The sequence below is a fragment of the Pelodiscus sinensis genome, chromosome 4 (assembly GCF_052426305.1).
Source record: "Pelodiscus sinensis isolate ZL-2025 chromosome 4, ASM5242630v1, whole genome shotgun sequence".
Taxonomy (NCBI): Eukaryota; Metazoa; Chordata; order Testudines; family Trionychidae; genus Pelodiscus; species Pelodiscus sinensis.
The window spans coordinates 74,010,032-74,024,795 of NC_143055.1; positions in this window are offsets into that span (position 1 = coordinate 74,010,032).

Genomic DNA, 14,764 nt, shown 5'->3' on the forward strand with positions numbered 1-14,764 from the left:
AGAGCTTTCATTCCCAGGAGACGCTGCAGCTAACGGAGACAAATGTGGTTCCACTTCTCCCAGGAGCCAGCACCCTTCACTGGCCCATGTGGCTGTACTGCCCTCAGGCCAATTACTAGCAGCATATCCTGTCTGGCATTGTACAGCCCCCCACTGGCTGGAGAGGCCCTAGATCATGTGAAGATACTGATGACCATGACAAAATGGTATGGTCCTGTAACAAGATCATCTGGCCTGAGCACAATCATCCTCCCAAGGATCATACAGGGCAAGAGAAGAGATAGTCAGAAGAAGAGCTGGACTGACAACATAAAAGAATGGACTTTGTAGAGACTCTAAAACTGGAATACAATCATCAGGGGTAGAGACAACTGGTTGATAGGTCATTGGGGTATCATTACTGATGAGCAATGTGGCTATGGGAGAAATGACAATATACACAGTGTTCATAACCATAATTAATATAAGTGATCTGCCCTTAAAAATGTCAATCCAATTTTCTAATAAGAGCTCTGGACAGTTACTGGCACAGAAAGCAGTAATTCCTGTTTGCCAAGATTAACTTTGTGACAAATATACCTATGACAGCCTTATTGAACTGTGAGGAAAAAATTGTATGCAAGGGTATTTTAGTGAAACCTTTCTGAAGCTGGCTAAATCCCAATTTAGATGTTAAACTCTGAACCTTAGCAGCTGCTGTGATCAGACTTTTTACAAAACCTACTTTAATGTATTAGTAAATAGCTTGAAAACAAGCTAGTTGTGAAAGTAAATGATCATAAAACATTATATGCAGCAGCCTGAACTTCTTTTTTTTATTGTGCTTCTATACTTAATACTATGCAGTGGCATCAAGGAAAATTAAAGCAAATTATATAGGCCCTGGTCTACAACTAAAATTTGAGATGCATAGTAAATAAAGTAATATATTTTACTGGATCACCCTCTCTGGATGAAGGGTATACATTTCCGAGGCCCACTGTAGCTTGAAAGCTTTTATCTTCCACCTAGCTCATCTATCTTGTCTCTCTCTCTCATAACCTGAAACCAACACAAGCTGCTATAACATGTCAAACTTCTAAAACTTAGCTACATCATTCAGGAAAAATATTCACTCCCTATGTGATATAGTTAGATCAACCTAATCCTCAATATGGATGTAGGTAGGCTGATGCAAGAGTTTTCCCATTACTTACTTAGGGTGTACCCCCTTCTGCCATTGTGTATCTATAGTACAGCATCAACACTGTAGTTGTGCTGCTGTAGTGATTGTGATGTATATGTACCTAACCCATGTGAATCTGAAGTGGATTACATAAACTAAGTTAAGTTTTTGTGTAGACATCCTCAGTCCATGCCCTACTGCCATTCAGAGATAGTAGCCTTCATTTGGTTTTGTTTAATTCACTTTGGCCAAATAAAGACCACTTTAATTCTAAATTAATGTCTACACAGGAATTTAATTCAGCTTAACTAATTCAAATACACACTTTCAATCAATTTGGATTAACTTTCCTTAGTTGTCATTTTCTAACAGTTGTTCTCAAACTCTGGGTAAGATCACCATGTGGGTCACAACCCCTCTTTAATGGTCTGGATTAGGATTGTTGGAGGACAGGGCTGAAGTCCAAGTCCAACTATTAGGCATCAAACCCAATGCAGGGAGCTTCAGTTCTTTGTGGCTGGGAGCATGTTACAGGTCTGCTTGTGCTCTGAAGCCCTTGGGCTTTGGCCCACCCAGGGTGGGGAGGCTGGGGCTTTGGCTCTGCCTTCCAGCCCAGATATTGGCAACTGGTGCCTGTGGCAGGAGGGAGAAGGCGGAGGGTAAACTGCTGAGAGGGGCAGGGCATGGGAATGTGCAGGCACTCCATTTAGTAATTACAATTTTGCTGGGGATAAAGGAGACAATGCACCTCCTGAGTGTTATCATGAGTCGCCTATGAGCCCAGAGTCGGAGGGGTTCAGACAGACGCAAGCTCCAGTCCCTCTTCCTAGGCTTGTGTAGTAATTTTATTGTCAAAAAGGGTTACAGTGCAGTGAAATTTGAGAACCCCTGTTCTGAGTTGCAGTTGTTTGTAATGGATTGCCCCCTCAGTGTGATGAGCAAGGTTCAACTTTATAGTGAAGTTATTTGACAATGATGATACATTTTAAGAATCCGTAGCTATTAGTATAATCTGGAAATCCTATGTTAAGTGCTAAAGAAAAGTACATTATCAATAAATGCATTACTTTGGTGTTAAAAGTAATGTATTTTTTAGTATCACAGAATGATCAAAAAGATCTTTATCGATTGTGGCAGACCTCCTAGTTACCTTTGAGAACATCTTTACAGTATATGAAGTCAAGGTAGCAATATTCCCCCTACTGAGACAGGTCCCTTTCAGAAAAGGCAGAGTAGTACATATATTTGAAACATCAGGGAACCAGAATAGAAGACTTGTGATCACCAGGTAAGATGAACATCAGGAGGCAGGGCTTAACAAGCTTACTTAGTGCTGTAAAAATACTGAAACTTAAGGAAAGTGATAACATAAAAGTTTACATTTTAAGATGTTGATAATTTAAAAGCCTGATCTTGTAGCCAGTTTGTTCATACAGTGCCCACTGAGTTCAGTAGGAGTTCCACAACCTAAATGGTTGCAGGATCAAGTCCTAAAAAGATATAATGCACGGATTCCCCAACTATCTCAGGGGATCACAAAGTTATGATATGGAGGGACATGAACTGTCAGCCTTCATCCCAAACCCTGTTTTGCATCCACCTTTTATAATGGTGTTAAAATATATCAATTTTTTAAATGTATATGGGGGGGGGTTCACACTCAGAGGCTTTCTGTGAGAAAGGGGTCACCAGTACAAAAGGCTGAGAACCACTGGTATAATGTTACTGTCTAAATTGGAAATTAGTCAGAATACTAGGGCAAACTTGTTCTTAAAAACACCATGATACTTTCAAAAAGCAATCAGGACTTTTATTATATGCTCTCTTCAGAGACAGAATTAAGATTTAGGAACATACTTTCCTCCTGCTTCTCATTAATACCACTGGAAATTTACTTGATTAATTACTTAGGGACAAGTTTACCCCAATACCAAAGACACCACTAAACCTGTATCTCACTTAAGCCCTGTTTTGAAGGCTTAAGTGGCACATTGCGTTTTTCTGGCCCTCTTCACACTTGTTAATTTCACATATAATGCACCAGAGAGACAATAATTGCCTTCCCCCTTCTGAACAAACTTCATGCACAAACAAGGTGCAATATACTTAACAGAATGAGTCATCTCTAATTTACATTGGGAACTATTCATATAGCACCCAATCCTACAACATCCAGAGGTCCACTTGTTGGCTGCTGAGCCCCATCAAGACGTACTAAAACTAATTAGGACAATTATTACTTTGAAAGAGAATGGATTGAGCCCATAGTTCAATAGATGACTCACATATTGATATTTGAGGCCATGGAAAAGCCCGGCATCTTAGCTACATTGAGAAGATGGCTTATGGAAAATAATTTAAGGAAGCTAAACATGTCTTACTTGCCACAGAGTTGAGCTTCCTGTGAGCTATAGATAGCCAGGTATGCATGTGGAGAGAAAGTAGCATTGATTGGCCTTTCAAAAGTATTGTATGTAGTGTTGGATTATGACCAAAAAGGATGGAGCTATGCTGTTCGCAGTGGTGGCAGATGATAGAACAAGGAGAATTGGTCTCAGATTGCATTGGGGAAGGTCTAGGTTGGATATTAGGAAAAACTATTTTATTTAGAAGGTGGTGAAGTACTGCAATGGGTTACTTAGGAAGAGATGGAAACTGTATCCTTACAGGTTTTCAAGGCCAGGTGTGACAAACCCTCTCTGGACTGATTTAGTTGGAATTGGTCCTGCTTTGAGCAGGAGGTTGGATTACATGATCTTTTAAGGTCTCTGCCAACCCTAATCTTCTCTGATATTCTAAGGTCGTAAGCTATGTCAAGTATAATAGGCCCCATAACACAATGTATTATTGTCACAGATTATACATTTTACATTGAATATATAAATATACATATAAAAGCTTTATGCTCTCACAAGAAAGAGAGGATTATATATTTTACACCATAAAAAAGGAAATGATTCTTTTCATATGAATAATTTAAAATGATTAATTTTGTAAGGGAAATGCAAAGTGTATCCAGATTATATATAAAATATATTTACAAATATTTATCCTGATTTAATTTTCACTATGAAACAATGAATTGTGATTTTTCATTTGCTATCCTATAAATACAATGAAGGTTCCCAAAACTGATGGAGAAAGCCAACATAAATTTATTCTTCTGAAGATCCACACAATCCAAGTCCATAAACTCAGTCATTTGAAGCATGGATCGTGCATGAAGCAGAAAGTAGAATGTTCATTAAAATACACAATTGCACATAGTGTGCTCTCTTTTGATTTGTACATAACACTTAAGAAAAACAGGAGCTAAAGCACTATGTGACTGAGCATGCTGGATCCTAAACAAAATATGGCAGTGTTCTGGCTAGTACCAGCCTAGAGAGGGTGCTATACATGATGTCACTCTTAGGATGAGTCCTGTACAAGTATGAGCTTTGCAGGATTGCTTCACAACACTGCCATTTCTGATCTCCTATTTTCCCCACTTTATTGGCAGTGAGATGATTTTATATATTTGTTTGTTTACTCATTTATTTAAATAAGTACAGTGAGTTTTACCAGTTACAAGTGACCAATAAACTGCTACCTTGGGAGAGTGATAGCAGACTTATAGAAATACTAATTTTACAAGTACAATTATTGTTTGTTTTTTACAGCTCTAGCCTCCCACCAGTTAATAATGAACAATTAGTGAAGAGTAAAGGTAGCCAGGTGTACATTTTTGTTATATTAATGAAAATGTCTATTTAGAATCTTCTGTTTACCATATCAGCTTTGTCAACTGATTTTACTAACATCTAAAATGTAGTCAGTTTTTTCTTTTCTAGAAGCCCCTTATATTGTGAGGTTCTAAAGATGTAGCTTAGACCACATCTAGACTATGGAGAAGATCAACACTGTGATGGTGGATCTTCTGGTGTTGAGTATCACTGGTCTAGTAAAGACCTCACAATGAGTAAGAGAATTTGACAGACTTTCTCACATCAACCTCCTACTGTGTGGACAGCACCAAAGCTAAGCGTAAAAGGTCGGCTGATGTAAAAGCAAACATGATTCTGGGATGCATTAACAGGAGTGTTATGAGCAAGATATGAGGTCATTCTTCTGCTTTACTCTGCACTGATTAGGCCTCAGTTGGAGTGTTGTGTCCAGCTCTGGGCACCACATTTCAAGAAAGATGTGGAGAAATTGAAGGTCCAGTGAAGAGCAACAAAAATGATTAAAGGTCTAGAAAACAACTTGTGAGGGAAGACTGAAAGAATTGGGCTTGTTTAGTTTAGAAAAGAGAAGACTGAGAGGACATGATAGCAATTTTCAGGTATCTAAAAGGGTGTCACAGGAGGAGAGAGAAAAATTATTATTATTGGTCTCTTGGGCTTAAATTGCAGTAAATGAGGTTTGGTTTAGACATTAGGAAATATTTCCTACTTATCAGGCTGGTTAAACACTGGAATAAATTGCCTAGGGTGGTTGTGGCATCTCCATCACTGACGATATTTAAGAGCAGGTTAGATCTAGGCCAGTGGTCTCCAACCTTTTTAAAACCAAGATCACTTTTTAAATGTTAGGGTGAGCCAGGATCTATCCCATCCCTTCTCTGAGAGCCCACACCTTTCTTTACACCCTGCCCACTCCAAACCTTTCCATGGACTACCTGTTGCTAATGGAAACTCACTATTAATTACATAATTACACCTGAGCCATTTTATTAGTGCTGCAGCTAGGCAGAATGGTTTAATTTAAATTATTAAACAGATTTAGCATTCTCATGTTAGTTGATTAAACTTTATTTTAAATAAAGTAAAATATTATGTCCAACACAGAAGGTTGGAATGTTTTTTATTTATTTATTTATGGAAGAGATGGGGAACCTTTTTTTAGGTCAGGGGCCACTGACCAACAAACAGAAAAATCAGTTGGGGACCACACATGAGAAGCAAAAAAACTCCTCCCCAAATCCCCCAACCCTCACTGATGTGGCCCCCAACTGAGACACCTCACTCCTTTGGCACTTCAACTCCACAGGGCAGGGAGGACTGAGTTCAGGGCTTCCTATAGGCCAGATTTACTTTTCTGGGTTCAAGTTAGTGGATTTTGTGGTCCCCCTTAGACTCTGGGGTGGGAACAAAAATGAGGGGCTCAATGTGTGGGACAGGGCTGCCAGTGAGTGGGGTAGGGATGCAGAATCTGGGTGGGAAGTGGGAGTGCAGGGTCTGGAAGGGAGTCTAGCAGCAGGAGCAGGTGTGGGGTGGGGGTACAAGAAGGAGTTTGGGGGAAGGAGAGGGTTGTGGTAGTAATGCAGAAAAAGTGAAAGGGTAAGAATGCAGCCAAATAACTAGTTGGGAAAGGAAGCAAAGAAGTGGGGAGTAAAGGAAAGTGTGAAGTAAAATTGTATCCCCCTCAAATCTCCCCTGTGCTCCAGCCCTGTGATTCCCCCCATCCTCATCCCTTGCATTGCCCATGCCTCAGTGCAGCCCCTTCCTCCACGGCCCGATCCCCTGTATTGCCCCAGGCCCTCAGTGTAACCCCTTCCCCCTCCCATCCTGCCCCCGCATCCTCCTTCGCCCCCCGCCCACCCTCACATCCCAGCAGGGGCAGATGACCGTTTTGCGGGGCCCCGGGCAGCATAACTCCGCGGGGCCCCCCCTTTGCCACAGCGCATGCGCTGTGATGCCATGCGCATGCGCGGTGGCGCCACAGCTCATGCATGGGGCTTTTTTAAGTGCGGGGCCCGGGGCGACTGCCCCGTTCGCCCTGCCCTATATCCGCCCCTGCATCCCAGTGCACTCACTGACAGCACAGCAAGGCTGGGACTCTCCGCTTCCAGGAAGCAGTGATAGGGCCAGGAGAGGGAGGGGAAGGAGTCTCTTCCTTGCCCAGCCCAGCCAAGCCCTTTCCCTGCAAGCAGAGCCCAGGGCCATCCAGTGCTGGTACTGAGAAGGTGGCTCTCTGACCTGGGAACAGAAGGGGCAGATGATTTTGAGGGGCCCAGGGCAGCACAATTTCGCACGGACCCCCCCTTTGACATGGCGCATGCGCGGTGGTGCCACGGAGCATGCGCAGGGCTTCTTGAAGCATGGGGCCCGGGGCAGCTGCCCCACTCACCCTGCCCTATATCCGCCCTTGGGGAACAGCACGGCATAGCCCTGTCCCCAGTGTGCCACATGTGCCAGCCACCCAGCCGCCTCCTGGAGCAGGAGGCAAGAGTGGGGATGCCCCTGCAAAAGCATGTGGGCCTCTTTCCCCATCCTAGCTAGCAAGTTAACAAAGAGGGACAGCTGCCCAAGCGGCTGTCCCTCTTTGATCCAACCCAGCTGGAGTGCGGCACAGCTTCATGGACCAGCTTTCAGCCTGACAAGGCTGAGCCGCACTCCAGCTGGGCTGGATCAAAGAGGGACAGCCACCCAACCAGCTGGCCAGCAATCCACTCATAGCATACAAAATGGAGACCAGCTCTTCCAAAGCAGGAACCACACTGAACTATGGGATACCAAAAGCAGAGTAGCACTGCCTGATGGGAAATCTCTGTTCCAGATGCTAATGAACCTAGGCCTGTTCACATTCAAATTAGTCATTATCAGACCAATTCTATTAATGGATCTTATTGACATCCAAAATACTGAAACTGCCCAGTTGCATTGTGAGCTTGTTCAAGGAACATCACCCATAACCAGGTGTGATCAGTTTCTATTGTCTCACTTCTGTTTACCCATAAACAAATCCAATGTTCTCTTGGAACTATTATCCTATCCTTATAAAACCTCCTTCCTTTGCCCAAGAAAAACTGTTCTCATACCTGGATTTAAACTGCATCAGTTCCACTGAGACTTTTTCATCTCCTGTCTGATCATGCTGGGGGCTCTGCTCTGCTTGTCTCCTGCCCTCTGGACCTTTGGCTACCATCACCATCTGGGAACCCCAATCAGTGTAAGCTCCACGGAGTGGTGAGGTCTCTCTCTTTCTCTTCCTCTTCCCCTCCTTCCCAACTACCTTTCTTTAATCATAGCCTCCTGACTCTGCCCTATTTAAACTTTTATACGGTTACCTAGTCCTAACATTTGTAATCCGCTTCAATTTAGATTTAATATTGTAACTGTTTGTGTGTTTGGCTCCCTATAAAAATATAGATAGATAGATAATGTAAAGTTGGTTGCTTCTCTCTTTCTTTCTCTTTCACTCACTCTTCCTCAAGGGTTGTTGTTGTTTTGTCTTCCCCATTCACTCTGCAACAACATTTCTTGTACCCAACCTAAAGATCCCTGTATTGCCCAAAATCCTGTGGGGTTTGCTCATCGTGTGGTTTACCAGCGAATGATTGTGGTGTAAAAGTGTGAATAGGGAACTGCTGAACCTGGGGGCATATGAGGATGGCATCTTAAAATGCTGTTAAATCCAGCCCGCTGAGTCCAAAGGCACATGAGGGTGTAGTGTAGCATTGCTGTTAAACCCAGCCTGCTGAGTTCAGGGACATATGAGGGGTTAGCTTGTGAGGGCTGACTACCCAGTCTTCTCGGAAGTGCTCTGTTAGTGGGTGAGAGTGTCCGTGGCTACATCTACACTGGCCACAATTTCCGGAAAAGCCATGCAAATCAGGTAAGTCAGGATAGGGAAATCCACGGGGGATTTAAATCTTATTCCTACTTGGAGAGATCCTCCGGAAAAGGGCTTTATTCCGGAGGATCGCGCCAGTCTAGATGCTTTTTTTCCGGCTTTTCCCCAAGCCGGGAAAAAAAGCGGCGGACATGTTTATTTAAATCCGCGGGGGATATTTAAATCCCCCGCGGATTTCCCTATCCTGACTTACCTGATTTGCATGGCTTTTCTGGAAATTGTGGCCAGTGTATTAGTAGCCTGTGTGTGTTGCTAAGGTGGGAAGAACCCTTTCATGAGAACATAGTTTCTGCAGGAGAGCTCCATTGGGAGGGGGAATTGGCAGCAGGGAGAATTCAGTTCCATATGGGAGCACAAGCAAGCACAAGCAGCACACTGATAGAATTATTAAACTCCCCTCAGTCCCATAAGAATAATCCTAATAAATGAGCATACTCCAGAGAATTGGGCAAATCTGATAACAATACCAGGGGTGGGGAACCTAAGGCCTAGGGGCCAGATGGAGCCTGCAGCTTGCTTGGATCCAGCCCTTCAGGCTCAGGGCATTCCAGCCTCCCATTGTGAGGTGGGAGCACACAAAATCTACTAGGGTGGGGCCCCTTTAAGCAGGTGTGCAAAGGGAATATGGGAGGTGTCTTTCTCTTCAGTTGGGGTCACTTCAGTGAGGACTGTTTTTGTTTTGCTTCTCACTTGTGTGTGGCCCCAACTGATTTTTCTGTGGGTCAGCAGCCCTGACACAAAGGTTCCCCACTCCTTCCTTAAACTGACCTTTGGCTGTAGTATAAACCTGACTTTAGTTAGCATGTGCCATAATCCGGCACTGATTGTATGGTTTCAAATTAAGGTGATACTTGATTATGAAGCTGTTCTTAGACTCAGCATCTTTCTATATCAAGTTTTGTGTTTTCACCCTTCCATACTGCACAGAAAAATATTTTCTCCTACTGAATATCAACAAACCTTGACAGCTCTAGCTAATCTCAGTGGTAAGATGGCTTCAAGCCAATTAAAAATATTCATGCTAAAGATATTACACAGTTGGATCCCAATGGTTAACATTTTAAACTGCCTTAAGAGTTTTCAAATGATTGCACGCTACACAATGCACACTTTAACATGCCATGCCTTTCAGATTCTGCATGAGATAGGAAGTGTGAAAGGACAAAGAACTCATCTAGACAACTATGGTTTTTCATGTAATGTGTTGCGTTCAACTTACTTTAAAACATTATCTAAATTCCTACATTACCCCTGTGAGTTCTTGTTTTATAGATGTGGGGAAATAAGTCATAGGATAAGTCTACAGAGGAATCTGTCTAAACTAGGATTCGAATTTGGGGATTCCTGACTTCCAGAATAAACTCAAAGCAACAGAACATTTTGTACAGACTTTTAAAAGTGCCTAGTGATGTTTTAACTGTGAAGTCAGTGCATACCATCTTGGTCCTGACAGTCAACTGCAAGACCACCATTCACTTAAATCAATACAGGGTCGTATTCCATATGCTGTGCCTATATATTCACAATGTAATGGAAAAATAGTGAGTGGGATTTTTAGAAGTGCACAGGCTTAACCCAGCTCCCATTCAAGTCAATGGACCATGAGGTTGCCGGAGGGCTTAGATGTCCCCTCTAGGGGGTGTCCGAGAACAGTACACTTAGTCACATGCACCTGGATGAGTGCTGAGAGAGGGCTTTTTGAGCCACCACCACATTGCTGAAGGCATAGTTTGGAGCTGTTTATGTCTGGTTGGTAATACAGCCCCACTCTTCTGTTGTCCTTATGACAGGGTTGCTGCTTCTCCTTCCCTACTGTTGACGCCAGCAGTTGCTGTGTGAACCAAAAAGTGTTTTCAGTCTGATGGGCTCCATTGACTGTTACAGAGCTGGCAGTCAAGTTTTTTCATAACTTTCCATATCTGGGAATAAAGCCACATCTCCTGAAAGAGCTCAAACTGGTTTTAAAAAAAGCAGCAGCCCATCAGCTTAGCAACACAAGTTTTCCACAGCATTGGCTCCCTAATGAATACAGAATCCAGTCCCAGGTCTTTGCTCTAACATTCAGAGCCTTCCATTGGACAGCTGACTGGCTCTCCTGCCAGGACCAGAGTCTTCTGTGACAGCTATGCTCTACAAAAATGCTTTTGCTTCATCCACACTCCCAACTGGGCTGAAGACAAGTGGTGCGAAACGCATACATTTGATATCTGCAAGCAAGCAATCTCTAGCTAGCCAGATTGTCAGACAACATTATTCAGCTGAGCAGAGAGCTACTGACTAACCTTTTGAAACACAAACCATCTTCCTGAAGCCCAGTGAAGCCAAACGAGTCATGACAGCCACCTGCAGAAGTATCACTATTTTCAGTTTTATTTTTCCTAGTTTTATTAGTAAATGGATGCCTCTAGTGCAGAATTCTTACACTTGATTTTATTTAAACTCTGGCAGATAACTGTTTCTGAGCATGGGAATGTGTGGATAGAATCCATAGACTTTGAGAACTCTGCTTATTGAGCAGTTCTCCAATAGCCAAAACTAACTTAAAATGAACAACCTCACTGTAAAAGATCACACACAAATATAACTTGTTAGCTTGTTCCATTTAAAATTCCAATGAAAAACACTTTATCATTAAGAATGCCTGTGTCATCTTGACTTGGCCTGAAATTATAGAATCATAGTTTGGAAAGCATCTGGAGATGTCTCCTAGTCAGCTCCCCTGTACTCCAGAAAGGACTAATGGAAGGGGAAGTTAATGATCTTCATCTAACCACCTATGGTCAGGTCTACACTAGAAACACTACATTGGCACAACTGTACCAATACAGCTGTGCCTTTCTAGAGCATGTGGTGAAGATACTCTATGCCAATGGGAGAACAATCTCTCCTCGGCATCATTACTCCATTTCTGCAAGAGGTGGAAACTGTCAGTGGAACAGTGTCTCCCGCTGACATAGCGCTGGTGTGATGGATAGGCCAGCACTCAGTGATTAAAGGGTTAAACTCAGTTAGCTAGCAAGAATGTTGATAGGAGGCCAGAAGAACCAATGGGATACAGAGCTGAAATCTGAATTGTACTTGGTCTGCACTTTCTTTGTGTGTCTTCTGAGTTAAGGACTGGAGGAAGCAACATGCAGTAATCAGAATTATCATGCTTACAAGGAATATTGGGCACAGGAGTGGCCTGGACTGTGAAGGGATTTGTGAGTAAATAAGGGGGAAAAGCATATTTAGTCACAATCAGGGTATTTTTCTTTGCTTTGGTTGTTTGGTTAAGCTTCTCTATGCAAAATCCATGTGCTCACCCCAACCCCATTCACTATGGGTATGTCTACACTACTGCGCTATTTCGAATTAACTTAATTCAAAATAGTTAATTTGAAGTAAACTAATTCAAATTAACGCATCTACACACAACCTATTTCAAAATAGCATTTTGCTATTTCGAAATAGCATGTCCACACTGAGTGGACCCTGAACCAAACTTAAGGCTGGCTGGAACCAGTGCAGGCAATGCATCAGGTTAGGACTCAGTGTGTGAGGCTGCTGCCTGAGGCTAACTGAGCTCCGTGCTTAAAGGGACCCTACCCCCACCCCAGACAGACAGTTCTCAGGGTTCCCCGCTTGCTTGTCTACCTCGATGAGGGACAGCAAAGCAGTCCTGTTTTGGAGTGCCCTGAGGACAGTACAGCACTCGGCCACATGGAGCCAGAGCTGACCCTGGGCACACCAGTGCGTCTTGTGGGGTCGTTGCCATCAGCCCGGCTGCACTTACTGCAGGTTGCCATCCGGGAGGTCCACCGGGGGCTGTCAGGATCCAGGAGGCCCTGAGGAAGAGTGTCCACACCGAGGAGCCCTCAAAGCCACCCCGGCCCTCCCCACCAGGGGCTCGTGCACCATTCCTCCCTTATGTCCTTCCTCTTACCCTCCCTAGCTCCCCTTCCTGATGTCAAATAAGACACGTATGTTCAAAAATAGAAACTGGTTTTATTGAACAAAACTGGGGGGGGGAATGAACCCCTGGGGAGACTGGAAAAAGGAGAGGGTAGGGGGGAAACTTGGGAGGAGGGAGCTGGAAGAGGGAAGCAAGGGGAAAAGGGGGAGGGGAAGCTCAGGGCTCAGGGTTGGGGGTCTCGCCAGACCAACTTGATTTTCATGCAAACCTGCTCCTGGGTTTGCATGTGGCCTTTGGTGGCCAGACTGGCAGCTATCCTGCCATAGACGGCCACATTACTCTGTCTAGTGCGGAGATCATGGATGTTGGGAGCATCCCCTCCCCCCAAACCTGAATAAGGTCCATGATCTCCACCCTGGACCAGGAAGGCATCCGCCTTCTCCAGCCCCTGTCAGGCTCCTGGGAGCTGGCAGACTGCTCCTGGGGAGCAGAGGAGGGCTGGATGCCAGTGGCTTTCTGGCTCATGTTTTGGGGCCACTGGATCAGGGGCCCCGGTGGCCACTGCTGGCTCTGGGCTGGCAGGCTTGGAGCTGGCACAGGCACTGTGGCCAGAGTCTACCCCTTTAATGGCTCCGGGGCTGGGGGAGAGGAGAGTAAGTTTTCCTGGTTGTGCCCAGAATGGCCACCAGGGCTCCCTGGGAAGGGCTGGAGGCCCCCTATTTTGAATTAAGTGTCTACACAGCACTTATTTTGAAATAGCTGTTTCGAATTTGGCATTACTCCTTGTAGAATGAGGTTTACCAAATTTGAATTAAGCGCTCTGCTATTTCGAATTAATTTTGAAATAGCAGTTTGAATGTATAGATGCTATTAAAGTTAATTTGAAATAATGGCTGTTTATTTCAAATTAACTTTGCAGTGTAGCCATACCCTATCTTAGCTGTACCTAGAAAGACTACATGCTCTGTTTGTAATTTGTTTTTCTCAGTTGTTCTGTAACACCTAGCAACCAAGTGTGCTTTATTAAGGATATATTTTTATTTTGTTAATAAAATCACGCTCCCTAAGGTAATGATTTGATTCTTGTGTCCTGGAAGGCAACAGAAGGTCTGTATGTGTATGCCTGCTATGTGTGTGCCCCTCTCTTCTGCACTCAGGCTTCATCTATATTGCTTCCTTCTTGCGCAAAAGCCTATGCAAATGAAGTGCAGATTAGCATATTGCTGCACTTCATTTGCATAATTAATTAGGGGCCGTTTTTGCACAAGAGGCTTTTGCACAAAAAGGAGCTGTGTAGATGGCTCCTTTTTGTGCAAAAAAACCCCTTGCGCAAGAGCCATTTTTCCTCATTGTTTCAGGAAGATCGGCTCTTGTGCAAAAAGGGGGTGTGCATAAAGGATCGTCTACACAGCTCCTTTTTGAGCAAAAGCCTCTTGTGCAAAAACAGCCCCTAATTAATTATGCAAATGAAGCATGGCAATATGCTAATCTGCTCATTTGCATATGCTTTTGCACAAGAAGGAAGCAGTATAGACATAGCCTCAGAGTGCCAGAGTGGGGAACAGCCCTGACTGCAGGCATGAACAGTTCCCTCAAAAGAGCTCCCCTTTAGATTCAGGGGTCTGAACAAGTCTCCCCCTTGAGGCTGAGACTGTCTTAGTCATGGCCTTTCCCAGCCTGTAGATTCTCCCATGAGGTTCAGACATGTCCGCTCCCCCCTATTGGGTTTAAGGAGATTTTAGTCAAGCTGCTCCCTCCTTTGTGGGGCAGTGCTGGTTACCTCAATTAGCTTCTCCTTTAACTAGTTTTCTCCAGTTACTCCCAGGCTCAGTAGGCACCCTTCTCCTCCTCTGAGGGATGATGCAGAATATATACAGCTCTCTTCTCCCAGATCATTCCCAGTTGGTTGGCTGAAAAGGGAATCTAGCCTCACCTAAAGTTCCTGGTCCGGAGGCCCTTAAACTGTAAAATCTCTTATTTCCAAAGTCTTCTGCATACATGTCAGCCGATGGTCAGGGCAGTGTGTGTGTGTGTGTGTGTGTGTGTGTTACACCCGAGTCCTCAACTGCTGGGACACAAGGTCCCAT